This window comes from Athene cunicularia (assembly GCF_003259725.1).
Source record: "Athene cunicularia isolate RWA chromosome 1 unlocalized genomic scaffold, athCun1 chr1_part1, whole genome shotgun sequence".
Taxonomy (NCBI): Eukaryota; Metazoa; Chordata; class Aves; order Strigiformes; family Strigidae; genus Athene; species Athene cunicularia.
Window position 1 is genome coordinate 19682083 of NW_020799091.1, and position 14724 is coordinate 19696806.

General features: G+C 41.1%; 1 protein-coding gene across 3 annotated transcripts in view; it reads right to left on the bottom strand.

Moving 5' to 3' along the window:
• The window catches only part of SPATA13 (spermatogenesis associated 13), a 159309-nt gene that overhangs the window by 47102 nt on the left and 97483 nt on the right, over positions 1-14724 (bottom strand). The window lies entirely within an intron of this gene.

Here is a 14724-nt window from a genome sequence, read left to right on the forward strand (position 1 = left end):
CTTCGCTCCGCCGTGCGCCCCGGCCGTGCCCGGGGGGGCAGCCGGGCACACACGGGGGGCCACCGTCAGAACCTTCGGAAGGGCCCCTGCGCCGTCGTGTGCATTCCGGGGTGGGGGTGCTCTGCTCGCCCCTGCTGCTGGCCGCTGCCCTGCGGCACGGCCGCTGGCCAGCGCGGGACCCGCCGCTCGCCCCTCTCGAACACCAGTCTCTCTCTTCCCAGCTGGCACCTGCGGGTTAAATCGTCCCTCACTCGGTATAACTGATCCTCCTAGTAAGCCCCAAGTATTTGGAAAAAGCCTCACATCATCCGACACTCTTTCTCACACCAGCAAAGTATGTTTAGCGGCTAGTTGCTTATTTTATAATAAAACAATCTGTAACATACATTTTTATTTAATATTTAAATTGGTTTGAGGCCCCACTGTGCTTGTCATGCCGAACAGTAATTTCTTAGTAGAGGACAAATCAATATATTTTCCTAAGCGCGGTTTGCTTTATTAAGCTTAAAGACACAAATGCTGGAAAGTAAGTATTTGCCAATCAGCAAGCTCACTCAAATACTCACGCTTGGTTCGCAGGCTGTCTCTCTGTCCCAAACCTGGACAACTTTTTGGTTTGCCACTGTTCTGTTAACGGCAAGTAGAACATTTTATGCACAATCTGAACCGCGTTCATAAACTACAAAGAAAATTTTGTGAGACACTGTCTTACAGTCCCATGCTATGACTCCTGACAAAGACCCATGACAACTGGTAGTCCTTGCTTAAACAGTTTATTGTCCAAAAATATTTCTACACTTAGACTGGAGCTGTAGATATAATTAAAACTTTTAATGTAGCTCAGGTAAGAGGCAAATTCAAAGTACAACAACACAGAGTGCATGGCAGAACAGACACTCTAAAGAAGTAAAGAAAGGCCATCAGCCCTGCTGCCTCTCCTCTGAGACTGGTGTGACTATACATGCTGTAATTACTTCTCTGGAAGCAGTATAGACATACTCTCAGAGGCAAGGTGTAGTTAGGGGATGAGGCAAACAAATGGACTGAAGGGATGTAGGTCAAAAGAGGTAGCAAATAACTCTGGGAGTGACCACAGGATTCTCTGGCAGTCAGCAGCAGCCGGCACAGCCTGCCACCTGGCCAGGTCTTGCTGGCCTCAGCTTTATGGTATGCCCTATGGAAGGAGTGAGTTTTGAAGAATGACTCAAATGAGGCAGTAAAGTGGTTGCTCTACAGTACTGGGCATGGGAAGCAAAGAGGAAATGGAGATGAGGACTGGAAACACTGACACAGTACAGGAAGGGTCCATATGGACCATGGCTGGTGATCTATGTTAGCTTGGGACTACCTGGGGGAAGTTCTCAAGTGCTGACAAAAATTAACTGCTTCAGACCATGGGAAGAGGAAGTCTCTGAAGGAGGAGTCAGTGAAGGTGCTGATATGCCCAAGAGAATGACTTTAGCAGCATTATTAAGGAACATCGTTATTTCATTTATATGAGACAAGAAGTGTAGCAGAAGTTCACTTTAAAAACACCTTCAACAGGTCTTGTAAACTTACCTCACAACCTCCCTGGTATCTCTAGGGGTTTCTGCCGGTTGCTTAAAAACTTCTATTTAAACCTGAATTTCAGTGTATTTATGTTCCTATGTTCCTGCATATTCCTTTCAATAAACATCCTAGACATATCCATCACATTCATTTTTAATATACTGTTTAATCTACAAGTCCCCTCAGAGAAGGGAACCTCCAGTTCCTCCTATGTCTACTATCTACCAGCTGGACAAAAAGACAAAGCAGAAAAAACTATTGAGCTGAACTGAGCCACTAGTTTGGTTCTCTCTTTTATCCATCCGACAGTGTTTCTGAAACTGAAGAAATTCTGATAACTTTGAGATCTGAACACTTCTTTTAAATATATTTGAAGCTCAGCAGCAGGTTGAAAACTACTTGAGGAGACAGAAATTACATGAGAAGGTATTGACAGGGTACTAACATGCTCACAAGAACTTAACTTCCTTAAAAAGCCATGCTTAAAAGTTCACTTCAGATAATTAGATAAGAATATATTTTATGTTGTATTCTTCAAATGTCACTACATTTAATAAAGAAAATAACTAGAAAATCACAATTACAGAGATAACAGTATTTAGTCAATAAGACACGTGTCAAGTTTCTAAAAGTAAATACTATAGTTTTAATCTTCCAGACTTGTTTGTCATAGATATTCTACTGGTAGTGTGCTTCAACCCTCTTCTAACTCGTGCAGCTTCACTGAGTCAGAGTCTGTCCTTCCACATGAACGTATATTTAGCAAAGCACAGATGCAGCACACTGGAGAGTATGTCTGAGAACAGGATTAACTTCCTGTACTGGAGACCAGTAATTACCCAAATCTTTTCTTAATCTGAACTTTTTTTTTTTTTTTTTTAAAGACTGGAAAGTGTATATAGTATTCAGGTGCCATCACACCAATGTTTTAATAAAATGATGCAAAGCAAAATTTATCAACAGAACTTCCATGAGAAAAAAGGGAGATCACTTTTCTGACTGTAAAGTTGAACACTTTGCAGTTTCTTACAATACTTGAAGAAAAACAAGCCATAGTGTTTCATCAGAGTTACACAACAAAGTTTCAGTAGATTGGTCCTTCCTATATAAAGGGGTTTTTACAATCCTAAAAAAGCAAAATGTCATCCAAATTTCTGATTAAAAAAAGGTGCTTTTGAGGTGGCGTTCCTGGCTGGTTTTCCAGCTTTTTTGTTTCTTGAGAGGATTAATACTATTTGCCACTAAGAATGCTTGAAAAGATATAAATAAGAACAAATTCATAGCATTTTCATAGGTATTTCTGAAAAACCGAGCTATATACTGGGTTATTTACAGGCTAATAGCTTGACTCCAGATGAGTAACAGAGGTGGCAGTGAACTGAGAGGCAGTGCCAGCATTACATGTTATGGTTGACCAAGTACAGTAATTTATGAAGATAAGAACTCTGAGAATAAATTCCATATTGGTATATGCATGAGATTTTTAACAGTGATTTTATAATGCACATCACACTTATCGCAACAAAAATGAAATGCTTGTTATAGAAGTTCTAAGTCTGCAGTTTAAAAGAGGTTTAATGCACATGTGACAAGGAATGAGAAGGATTATTCCAAGTGTAATACAGGTGGGAAAGGATTACAAAAAATGTGACATGGGAGAAAGAATATGGAGTTTTAATGATGAAGGAACACTCCCCCCCCAACTTTTAATAGGTAGTGATACATCTTTCTCAGAATAGCAAAAGGAACATTTATGTATTAAGTCACTCACGTCTGAAAAGTCTAAACAAGAAGGTTTCTTTCTATTTAGTTTAGAAATCCTCTGTTCCACTCCCACAACTCTATTATTTCTTTCATTACTATCTAAAAGTCTATTTTAAAGTAGTGGGCTTTTTTTTTAAGTACTTTTAAAAGAGAGTACAATAAAAGAGCCAAAAGAAATAATTTCAGGAAAACATAAAAGGATTTTCCTAATTCAACAGCTATTGTGCAAATGGCAAAGGAAATTACTCTTTAAGACATACTCCAAATTAATGTGAACAAATTTAATTACTAAAATTCAGGATTACTGAAATGAGAGATCCCTTTACTTTAAGCAACAGTGTCTTTTCCAGGCTGCAGTACATAGCTAATGCTCCAGTTCCACAATTTGCACCTTCCTTTTACATCCCAGGCAAAGACTCTCCTGCAAGCAATTAACCTCCAAGGAATCTTTACACATTGATAGGTCCCACAGGGGGAATTAAACTGAGTTGTGTATCTACGGAAGCTAAAGACAACTCCCCCACAGAATTCACTGGGAGCAGAATAAAGATCTCAGTTTGTTCAGTTTAGAAATACATTTGTGTATGCAAGCTCAAACTAACATAGGCTGCTAATTGTTTTCATCTGTTTTATAGATAAACTGTGAAATTAATGTAGGACTTTTCCATTTGTGTGTATCTGCAACAAAATTAGTAATAATAAATTGAAGGGGATTTTCCAGATTCAAGACCTTTGTCATCTTGGCACTGAAAAAGTCGATTCCAGAAAATGACTCAGGTTGCTAAGGAAAACACTCAAAGGACAGCTTGCGCTAAATTGCTGTATTAACTTCTTAATTTGTCCAGTGAAAGTCATCACTGCCCCTATGCAGGAAGCTGGCATATTACTATCAAAATGCCAGTTCCTGATGCATTTATGTTGCTGCTAATAAAGGCAATTATTGACCAAAGTGAGAAAAGTTTATCACAACTGGGTCTAAATCACAACAAACAACAAACTGTTTTTCCCTCTAATCCTCTTTTAAATGTGCTTTGCTGAGGTTGTTTCACTGAGCTTGCTCAGCTCTGTTAAACAGAGACCTAATTTAGGGAGAACACAATAGCCCAATGGAGTGACGCCATCAATGAAAAATGACCCTTGGGTACCAGGTTACCATTATCCCATCTCCGAGTTTCTCTTACTCACCCACCTACACCACTACAGCTGCATGCAACTTAATGATGGCTTCAGCCTTTCAGGCTGCTAGAATGCTATTTATAACCCCACGGAGTCTGACTGAGATCCTATTCTTTCTCCCCATCCTCAAGAGGCATTATTCAGGCAGCATGACATGAAGAGATGGCTGGTACTACAGAAGAGCGGTTTCCAATAAACAGATCATTGTGTTTAAACATAAAGAAGACTTCCAGTTACCAATTAGGAAGGCTGAATTCCACCTTTATTTTGTGTCTCACAAAGTGTAAGACATAGGAAGGAAAAAACCCGTGGAGATGTAAAGCAGACAAAAATAGGCAGGAAAAGAGATTAGTCAAAATTTTTTTCTGTGCCATCTATATTTTTTTTCTTTTTGTCTTGAAAAAGGTTAGATTCTATCTGTTAGGTGGATGTACATTAAAGTGATATTGACTAGTTGGGAGGAAAGGGTATGATCTCAGAGTTGGAATTGTCCCACTCTGCAGTCATTTGCTTTCTCGTCTTTCCATGCCTCTTTCCCTGTCTCTTCCGATGTCACACCCATCCCTGCAGCATCTGATGGCCCTACAGCCATTCTGTATTTATTCTCCCTGCTTGAAATAATAGTATGTAAAAGTGATTATTAAGAGCTCTTTATCAACCTTCCTCCCCACCCACTTAACTACCCTGCCACCCCATCCTCTCTATTCAAAACTGTCCTTCCAAAATTACCTGAGGATAAGAAGGTGCCTTGTTATGCAACCAGGAGGCCAAAATAAATCAGTGGACAAATGCATGGAGAAAGGGCCTTGAGGATTTTGAGGTCAGAGGACCACCTGCAGCGGGTGTTTACACAGCTCAGGACAGGGACTGGAGTGACAGTGAGGAGGATCTGGTGCACTTCATTCATTTACACGTGTGAGCCATAGCGAGGGGCTGTGCGTGGGTTTATTTGATTTCTGAGTGATGGTGTTTCTCCCTGGGCTCAGGGAGGAACCACAAGCAGCACCCAGACCTTGCTTAAATAATTCAGCTGTGCTGAAGGGAACAGGGATACATCAACACCACAGAGGTACACGCTCCATCAGCTATTAGTAAAAATGGAAATACTTTAAAAGTGAACCAGATAGTGGACTTCAGTAGGAATTATGCCATATCGATAGAAATTATGCAAAGTTATATAAGATCATCTTGCTTCTCATGCTTATTGTAATAAAATAACAGGTCTCAGTAGAATAATTGGCCTAGTGTGATGCAACAAAAACACCCAACTGGTGATAGTGCAGCTGCGCACTTTAGTTAACTCCGTGCTGGCCAGGGCAAAAAGCCCTGAACAATTGCACAACAATTGCACCTTTTGATGTGTTTGTGAGGTAGAACAGCGAATATCTCAGTAAGATTAAGAAAAGAAACAGGTAGCTTCTGGAGGGGAATCACTGGGGCTTGTTGTTGTTAGGAGGCTTCTAGGCGATTTTGATTCATGTGCTTCAAGAACCACACAGGTAGGTTTTTTTCAATTGGTATCAGTACTTTTCTTTGTTTAGTCTCTTTTTACAATGACAAACTTGCTGTCTTTGTTACAGTCTGAAGTAAATTAACATTCATGGGCACATTTCTTGTGCCAGGAGATTGAATTACCATCTCCACCATGTTTCACTTTCTTTTTCACACAGGCAAAAAAAGAAGAAATCTTCTTGCTAATTCTACCTCTGGTTTGTCAATAATTCTACCTCTGGTTTGTCAATAATTCTACCTCTGGTTTGTCAATTCTATTTTTTGCTTGAATTTACTCTATCAAGAATCTTGTGGAATTGAAAAGCTAGAAGAAACTCATTTGAACAAAGTGGAAAACAACGAAGTGCTACAACACCTACGTGCTAGGCCTTTTCAATAAAATTTGTGCTCTGAATTTAGCCTGCCTGAAAACTTCAAAGCAATGATAAGCCTTTAACTAATAGTTATCCCTCTGTTTCTCTGGTGTTGTAGTAACTAATTATCTTCTTCATTATTAATACTAAAATCAAGAGGGTTTTTTTTTTTTTAAACATGGATAATCAAATTTAAATAAACTATTATGGCAGGAAGAGAAGTTACATGATTTTAAAGATGCAGAAAACACACAGTACTGCTCACTCGAAAACTTAATTTCTCTGGACGTGGAATCAGACACAAATTTATAATTTTTTGGGTAGCCTACTGGCTCTGTTAAAAACAACCATTCACATTAAAATGATCTTTTATCAGCAGGATAGTCAAGGTAATCACTTGCAGCCTGATGCTATTTGTAATATTATAATTGCTTCTAAAAAACAATATAAATAATGCATATTGACTACCTCTATAAGATACTGCAGATGCACAAGTTAGTCAGATTTTGGTGGGAAACCAGAAGAAAATTTTTTTAAGATCAGAACATCCAAATCATGCAACTCTCTTCCTATTAGAATAGTGTGGATGAAAACCTAACTTTAGTAGCTGGGGATGTAGTTAGTTATGTATATCTAAAGTACCAAATGGCATAAACATCTGAAACTGGGGGGTACTGGGACCAGTGCCCTGAGAGACCTTTATGGCCATTGGCTCAGACACCCATATCCCTATGAGTATATGACCCTTCATTTTGCCAGCCCCAAAAGTGAAGGTAAATTATTTGAAAAAATTAAACCCCCATCATGTTTTTAGAGGCTGGGAAAGAGAGATTCTGGATTTTGTTTCTCTCTGACCTTGGCAGTTCAGCATACTTTTCTCAGCTTAAGTGCCATATGTGTAAAATAAGTGATGATAGGAGTAGTACCTTATAACCTGTGGACCTGCAAGGACAAATCCATCAGTGCTCCTCTGACGCTTTGATGCTTATGGTGATGAGAGCTATAAAAATTGTACACATGGAGACAATAATCCATTATCTACCCATACAGAGGACAAACCCTTAATTCCAGTTTTTTGAAGGAATTCAGACTAAAGTGCCCATTTCAAGACTCAGTTGCCTATTTTGATGATGCCCCATTAATCTTCTAAATAGGAGTTTGCAGATCTGACTAATAATTTATGTCTTATAAGAGTACAGGGTTGCTCTGAACCTGAAAAATTATACATTTCCTTACTATAAAAATTAATTTATATTGGTGAGCTGTCTTCGCCTAAACATTGCAGACAGCAAAATGGACACTTCAGTTTCTGTCAGTCACACTCTCCTTTTTAAAAAGACCTTGTTAAACTTCAGGTTAAGAAAATCTAACAAGACAAACCTTAACAGCCTTTCCCTCAACACACTGGGATACATAATTAAAATACTAAACTGGAGATGTAAACCATGTTTCCAGCATGAAAAGGAGGCAGTTTGCACCAATTCTGTTTTAGGATTGTCTTTTGTCTAAGAAATACTAAATACCTGAGTCAGATCTCTTCCCACTTCTCAGTTTTCATGACATAATTCAGAAAATTTTGTTTCTGTGCCAGGACTGGAACGGCTGCTTTGCTCTCTCCTGTTACCACATGCTGACCCAGAGATACTGTCACTCCCCACATACCACCAGCTCTGTTCACATCATCTCCTTTGATATACCTGGTCTCTATGGATGAAGGTGGAAGTGATGGTTTGAGCCAACCTAGAGTGAAGCTGGACCTCCCTTCTGCTTTTTCCTGCCAGGCTGAGAGTTGAACCAGCATCCCTGGCCGAACCCAAGCTGTTGCAGGGCAGGAGGTGGAAGTAAGCATCCAAGGGAAGGCAGGAAAACACAGGAAGGCGAATGGAAACTCCTTCCACAAGCAATGGGACTCCTGAAATGGCTCCAGACTTGAAATTTGTCCCAGGAACTGCCCAGGAGTGCTGTGAATTGGAAAGGGCTGGCAGAAAGTGGAAGTGCCCTCATCTTATTCCCCATGTGTTGTGTTTCAAAGCCATACGGTGCCGGGGTGTGCAGATGTGAGATGGGTGTGCAGGTGGTGGTGCTGGGTGGGTCTCTGTAGACAGTTTGCAAAAGAGACACAAAGAAACTCAAAATTCCATGGCAACATCCCAAACAGGAAATATTTTAAAGTATGTTCTCTGCAAAGCAAAATACCTTCTCCAGAAAATGGTTAATTTCTTATGAAATGCCGTTGTGTCAAATTCAGACTAAAAATCAATCATTAAGGTTATTAGGTATTGAAAATTAGGTATTGGAAATTGGGTATTGGAAGCGTGAGGAAGGCAAAAGAGCAGTGAGAAATTTGCAAAGCATACATTTTCCTTGACATCGAGTGCCCAGAATAAACACAGGACGGGATGGAGGTCCAGTGATTTGTGTTTTATGTGGCACCAAGGAGGAATGCGAAGCAGGGTGCAGGCCATGCGGTCCCATTCTTTCACTTCAAGGACAGTTTTATCTCCTGTTCTGCTTGGTTCCCTCAAAATATGATTTTTTGCAGCAACTCTCCTACTCTGTTCCTCATCCGCCCTTCTTTCCCACACAACCCAGCTGCACCCGTCGTACCAAGTCAACCTTGCTTCCCGTCCTCCCTCTTTTTCCCACAAAAACCAGCTGTACCCCTTGGCACCATGAAATTAATTATGTCATTACCGACAGAATAATTATTTGACTACAGTGCCACCCACTCACCATACCTACTACGATAAATAGTACCCCAAGTCTGTACCTAACTTGTAGGGACAATAATCTGACATCAATCAATGGGTTTGTGCTCTCACCCCCCTCAGAAGAGACGCCTTTTGGTAAGACTCCCTTGGCTACGCTGAGTGTATCCCCGGGAATTTAGAATAGAATAGAATCACAGAATCATTCAGGTTGGAAAAGACCCTTGGGATCATCGAGTCCAACCATCAGCCCTACTCCACAAAGTTCTCCCCTACACCATATCCCCCAGCATCTCATCCAAACGACCCTTAAACACACCCAGGGATGGTGACTCCACCACCTCCCTGGGCAGCCTATTCCACTCTCTGACCACTCTTTCAGTGAAAAATTTTTTATAATGTCCAATCTGAACCTCCCCTGTTGCAGTTTAAAGCCATTCCCTCTTGTTCTGTCACTAATGACCTGTGAGAAGAGACCAGCACCAACCTCTCTACAATGTCCTTTCAGGCAGCTGTAGAGAGTGATGAGGTCTCCCCTCAGCCTTCTCTTCCTCAGACTGAACAGTCCCAGCTCCCTCAATCTCTCCTCACAGGATTTGTTCTCCAGGCCCTTCACCAGCTTTGTTGCCCTCCTCTGCACTCACTCCAGCACCTCGAGATCTCTCTCATATTGAGGTGCCCAAAACTGGACACAATACTCCAGGTGTGGCCTCACCAGTGCAGAGCACAGGGGGACTGTCACCTCCCTACTTCTGCTGGTCACACTATTTCTGATACAAGCCAGGATGCCGTTGGCTTTCTTGGGCACCTGGGCACGGTGGTGGCTCATATTCAGCTGCTTGTCAGTTAGAACCCCCAGATCCTTCTCTTCCACACAGCTCTCCAGCCACACCTCCCCAAGCCTGTAGTGATGCATGGCGTTGTTGTGGCCCAAGTGCAGGACCTGGCACTTGGCCTTGTTGAAGCTCATGCCATTAACATTGACCCACTGATCCAATCTATCCAAGTCTCTCTGTAGAGCTTCCTTATCCTCATGCAGATCGACACTCCCACTTAACTTGGTGTCATCTGCAAATTTACTGATGATACACTCTATGTCCTTAACAAGATCATCGATAAAGATGTTGAGTAGAAATGGTCCCAACACTGAGCCCTAAGAACACCACTTGTGACTGGCCACCAGCTGGATTTAGCTCCATTGACCACCACTCTCTGGGACCGTCCATCCAGCCAGTGCTTGACCCAGCAGAGCGTACACTCATCCAGGCCATGGGCAGCCAGTTTTTCTATGAGAATTCTGTGGGGAACTATGTCAAATGCTTTTTGAAAATCTAGGTAAATAATATCAACAGCTTTTCCCTCGCCCAATAGTCAAGTCATTCTGTCATAGAAGGAGATCAGGTTTGTCAGGCAGGACCTGCCTTTCATAAACCCATGCTGACTGGGCCTGATCCCCTGGTTGTCCATTATATGACTTTTAATGGCTCCTGAGATGACCTGCTCCATGACCTTCCCTGGCACTGAGGTCAGACTGACAGGTCAAATTTAGTGTGTACGATTGCAGTTGTTTTGTTGTTTCTCTTTTGTGTAGTGCTATATAGCCAACCTCCAGTTTGTGCATTTATTGTAGGCAATCTTAAAGAATCTCTAAATGTTGCACGAAAATAAACAGCACTATTCATGAATCTGTTTCTTCTGAGTGCCTGCTTGGGCTGGGTCAGACTTATAGTCATGGTCCTAACTGGCATACTTATTAAGGGATAAGTCCAGCTGCCCCTAGCCCCTCTGATCTCTGGGGACCAGCTAGAATGCAATCTCTCACCAAATTTGTCTCTTAACAAATTTATCTCTTACCCTAAATGCAACAAAGGTAAATAGAGATTTTAGTGTGCTCTTCCTTCAATCTCTGATTCAGTTTAAATTCCATCTTTTCTACAAAAATAATGCAATATAGTCCCAGTGCAAGGACATTGTGATTGCTCTATACCTCAAAAAATGTCATTTGTAAAAGAGCTCTGTAAAGATGCCATCTAGCTCTTCTTTGATGCATCGAAAATTTTGGCAGGCCAATCTATATTAGATTAGTTAGTTATTCACTCTCATCGGTAGGACAAACACTGTGTAGACACTAACCTTTAGTATTATGTTGAAATCAGCTGGTTTACAACCTGTTTTCGCCAGCCTCCACAACAGCAGGGAACAAGGCCTCCCTGTGCTGTGCTTGCAGACAAGCCATATGCAGCATATGTTCAGCTGAGCCACTGGTGACACCCCCTGTCAGCATCTGGTAATTTTCCGAGCAGGGACAAGATTTACATGAAAGCTTTAACTCTGAAAGTCCTGAAGACTCACAGTCAAATGCATTCCAGAATCGTTTTTTTAACCAAAGAGTCAGAGGTTCACCTTTATAACAAGCCAATTTCAGCTGACTGTAGTATCATCTTTTATGCTTGACTGTACCAGACCAAGAGAAGGTGCTTAATTTATCAGAAATCCCACTACCGTTAGGCTGATAAACAGATCCCATTCTGTGTTCAGCTGTCAAGAGTCACAGATATTGTTGCCTGAGAAACACTGAAATAACAGCCGTCCTGCTCCATGCATAATATTCTACGTCTTCATTTTCCAACACTTAAGCCAAATACATCATACAAACACTTGGAAATGTGTCAAAATTGACTATAACATTTTTCATTGTTCTGAAGTCTTAGAAAAGGGGGATGGAGGGAGTTCAGGCTCTCCAGAGAAAGAAATCCTAAAATTTGCAGTAAGACATAGAAACCTCTACTAAATCATTCAATATCCTAATGAAGCATATTCTCTTTTCTCTTTTGTCTTGCTTCTCTCATTCCTTAGGACACCAAAGATACAACAGGGTTACTAACAGAAACCAACATGTAATTTTTAGCCAAATCTCATTTTACTGGAACCTCTGAACTTTTGAGACCTTATTATTTCAGATTTAACCTGGTATTAAATGAGAGAGTGAAATCCAGGCTTCAGCAAGTATTAAACAGTTTTGCTAACACATAGTAATGAGAGGGAATTAGCATACAATCAATTCCAGCCTCATTTCCCCTAAACCAGGAGCTGTTTTCCCAGGAAGGATATTGAGTACTTGTGACTACTTTCTGCTGCAATATTCTTACATGGGATCATGTGGTGCCTTCATCCTATGCTGAAAGTTTTGGAAAGTACTTCACTGACATCAGCAGTCCACTTTGGTTCCCATAAACTTCTACCTATTTTCTCACTTTCCTTTAATGAGTAAACAACTCTTACATCCTTAGTGTTGCTACCTTAGCTAACTGTGCTTAAAGTTACACAGAATACTCTCTAGCTTACTAAAGACTCCTAAAACCTCGATTTTGTTTGGGCTTTTTTTCTTATATCACAGCAGACAACTTGACAGCTATTAGTCCAAGAAAAGTGGCAGTCAGCAAGTTGCTTAATCCTCAGTCTACTTTACAAACTGATTTCATACCCCAATTTCTGTTAGAGTATATTGCCAGAGCTGTGATCTTGCAAACATTTTACATATGTGATTCTTTGTTATTGTATGCTTAAAAACACACTAATCTTAAGAGATAATCCACACAAATGCGTGCGCAACAGATAGAGAGTTAACTTGTAGGAGTCAGGGCAAAGGCCAACAGTGTGACTGCTTGTTTTGAAAAGATACGGTTATTAACACACAGGTGTATTTGAATTAAAGTGAGATTCCTCCAACAATCCCTAGAACAGAACTGTGTCTTGCTTTCTGGCCAACCTTAAGTATAAACCTGCAAGCAAAATTCAGATTTAGTTCCTAATTACTACCATTTGCAGGTGGTACCAGGACCAAAATCAAAGAGCATCTCCTTGCCTGCCTAGCATGGCAGGGTGTTGAACAGGAAAGGCAGGGGCTGCCTTTTTTGGAAGTAATTTTCCTTGCTTGTAGATGGAATTAAACCTCATTGCTTCAAGGTTTCAGGTCCTGTTTTTTTCCTTGCAAACAATGGAAGATTATGGTCTTCATCTGCATATGAAACAGGAAGAGTAACTTTTTACGGTGTGTTACAGCACTTTTCCTGTGCCAAATATATCTGAATTTACAACACAGACTAATGACACACTCTTCTCCCAAAACAAGTTTAAGAGAAAGACTAATAATTAATACTGGAGTTTGCCCAGGCTACACCACATCTTGGTCTCATTAAGATACATTTGGCCACTAAATAATAATCCTGGCTTTCCAAAATGTGAGCACATCAACTTAGTACTCTCCAGTGAAGTGAAGCCTACCTTTCAAAATGCCCAACTCACAGTGGAGGACAGCACTCCAGCCTGCTGCCATCAGTGACAACGCGCTGATGCAGGAGCTGCCAGTGGTTCGGCTCTGTGGCTGGGTGGGCTTCTGCCCAAGGGGGCTTCAGAGAGCTGGGGTCGTGCCAGGGAATCTATCCCCTCATGCCACTGCCAATGGGATCCCCGTGAAGTCACAGCGCACAAGGTGCCCCGTTTTACAGTGCGTAAGTGCAGAAATGAATAATGCCCAGATGGCTTTGCTAGCTGGGCTGTACAGACTATCTGCAACTCTAAAACCACATACACTTTAACAGAGGGGCAAAGCACACTGCAGCTAACACACAAATGATTAAATATTAGTCTCAGTCATGGTTTTGCACTTAACTAGAACAACTAATAAAGCCATAACTGTAAAATCTAATTAATTACCTCCATACATACCTAAATGTTTAGGTCTTCCAGTAGCCATTAACTATGAGATCTGTTGTTCTGAATAAGATTTAATCTAAATGTATGAAAATCCATTGCACAAAATATTGCCCAGTTATAGTATGAACCTTGTTCCAGAAAACCTGTTTCGTTTCTGAAAGAGCCTGTTGTTGCCCAAATTCAGGGCTCAGTCCTGTGAGGTGCTGAGCACTGTGTAAGCCCTTAAACACCACTGGGAGGTCTAGGGACTCAGCATGATGCAGAAGCAGGCAGTACCTTGCAGAACTGAGTCTTAAGTTAATATATAACAAACAGCTGCACAGCGGTGTGTGAAATCAACAAGTTAAACATACACTTAAAATAACTATAACAAGGGAGAAGCAAGCATATTTACAGGTGTATTTCATTAAAATCTTCATGCTGAATAGTCTCATATGCAGCATGCCTACGTATTTACCATATGAAAGCAAAGGTTTGGCGAGTGTTCTGGTCAAAGCAAAATGAAGCAGTCAAGGCAGAAATAACCTCAAGTTGCAACCAAAGACTTCTAGTTAAATATTGTGCAAATTATGAGTTGGTTATTATCAGCTGGAATCTACCCTGAGCAACCTGCACCTGACAGCATGGACAAAATGGATGACCCAGAACGGCACAAGCTAAATACACATCCACAAAATTTAAATAACAATGAACCTCAAAACTTTACCATCCAGCCCTAGTATTTACAGTTGTCAGTGGCAGAACCAAATGCCAGAATCATATCTGGTCATTTACTGTAACGAACAAAAGAGGAAGTAATCAAAGTTCTTTGAGAGCTGCAGAGTGCCACACTGCACTCTGGAAAGTAACTGGGTGCTCAGAGAGCAGTGCAGGTGGGGAGCTGACTTATCCCAGTGGCAGAACAACAGTGTGGAAAAACAGATACACTCCTGCCTTAAGGATGG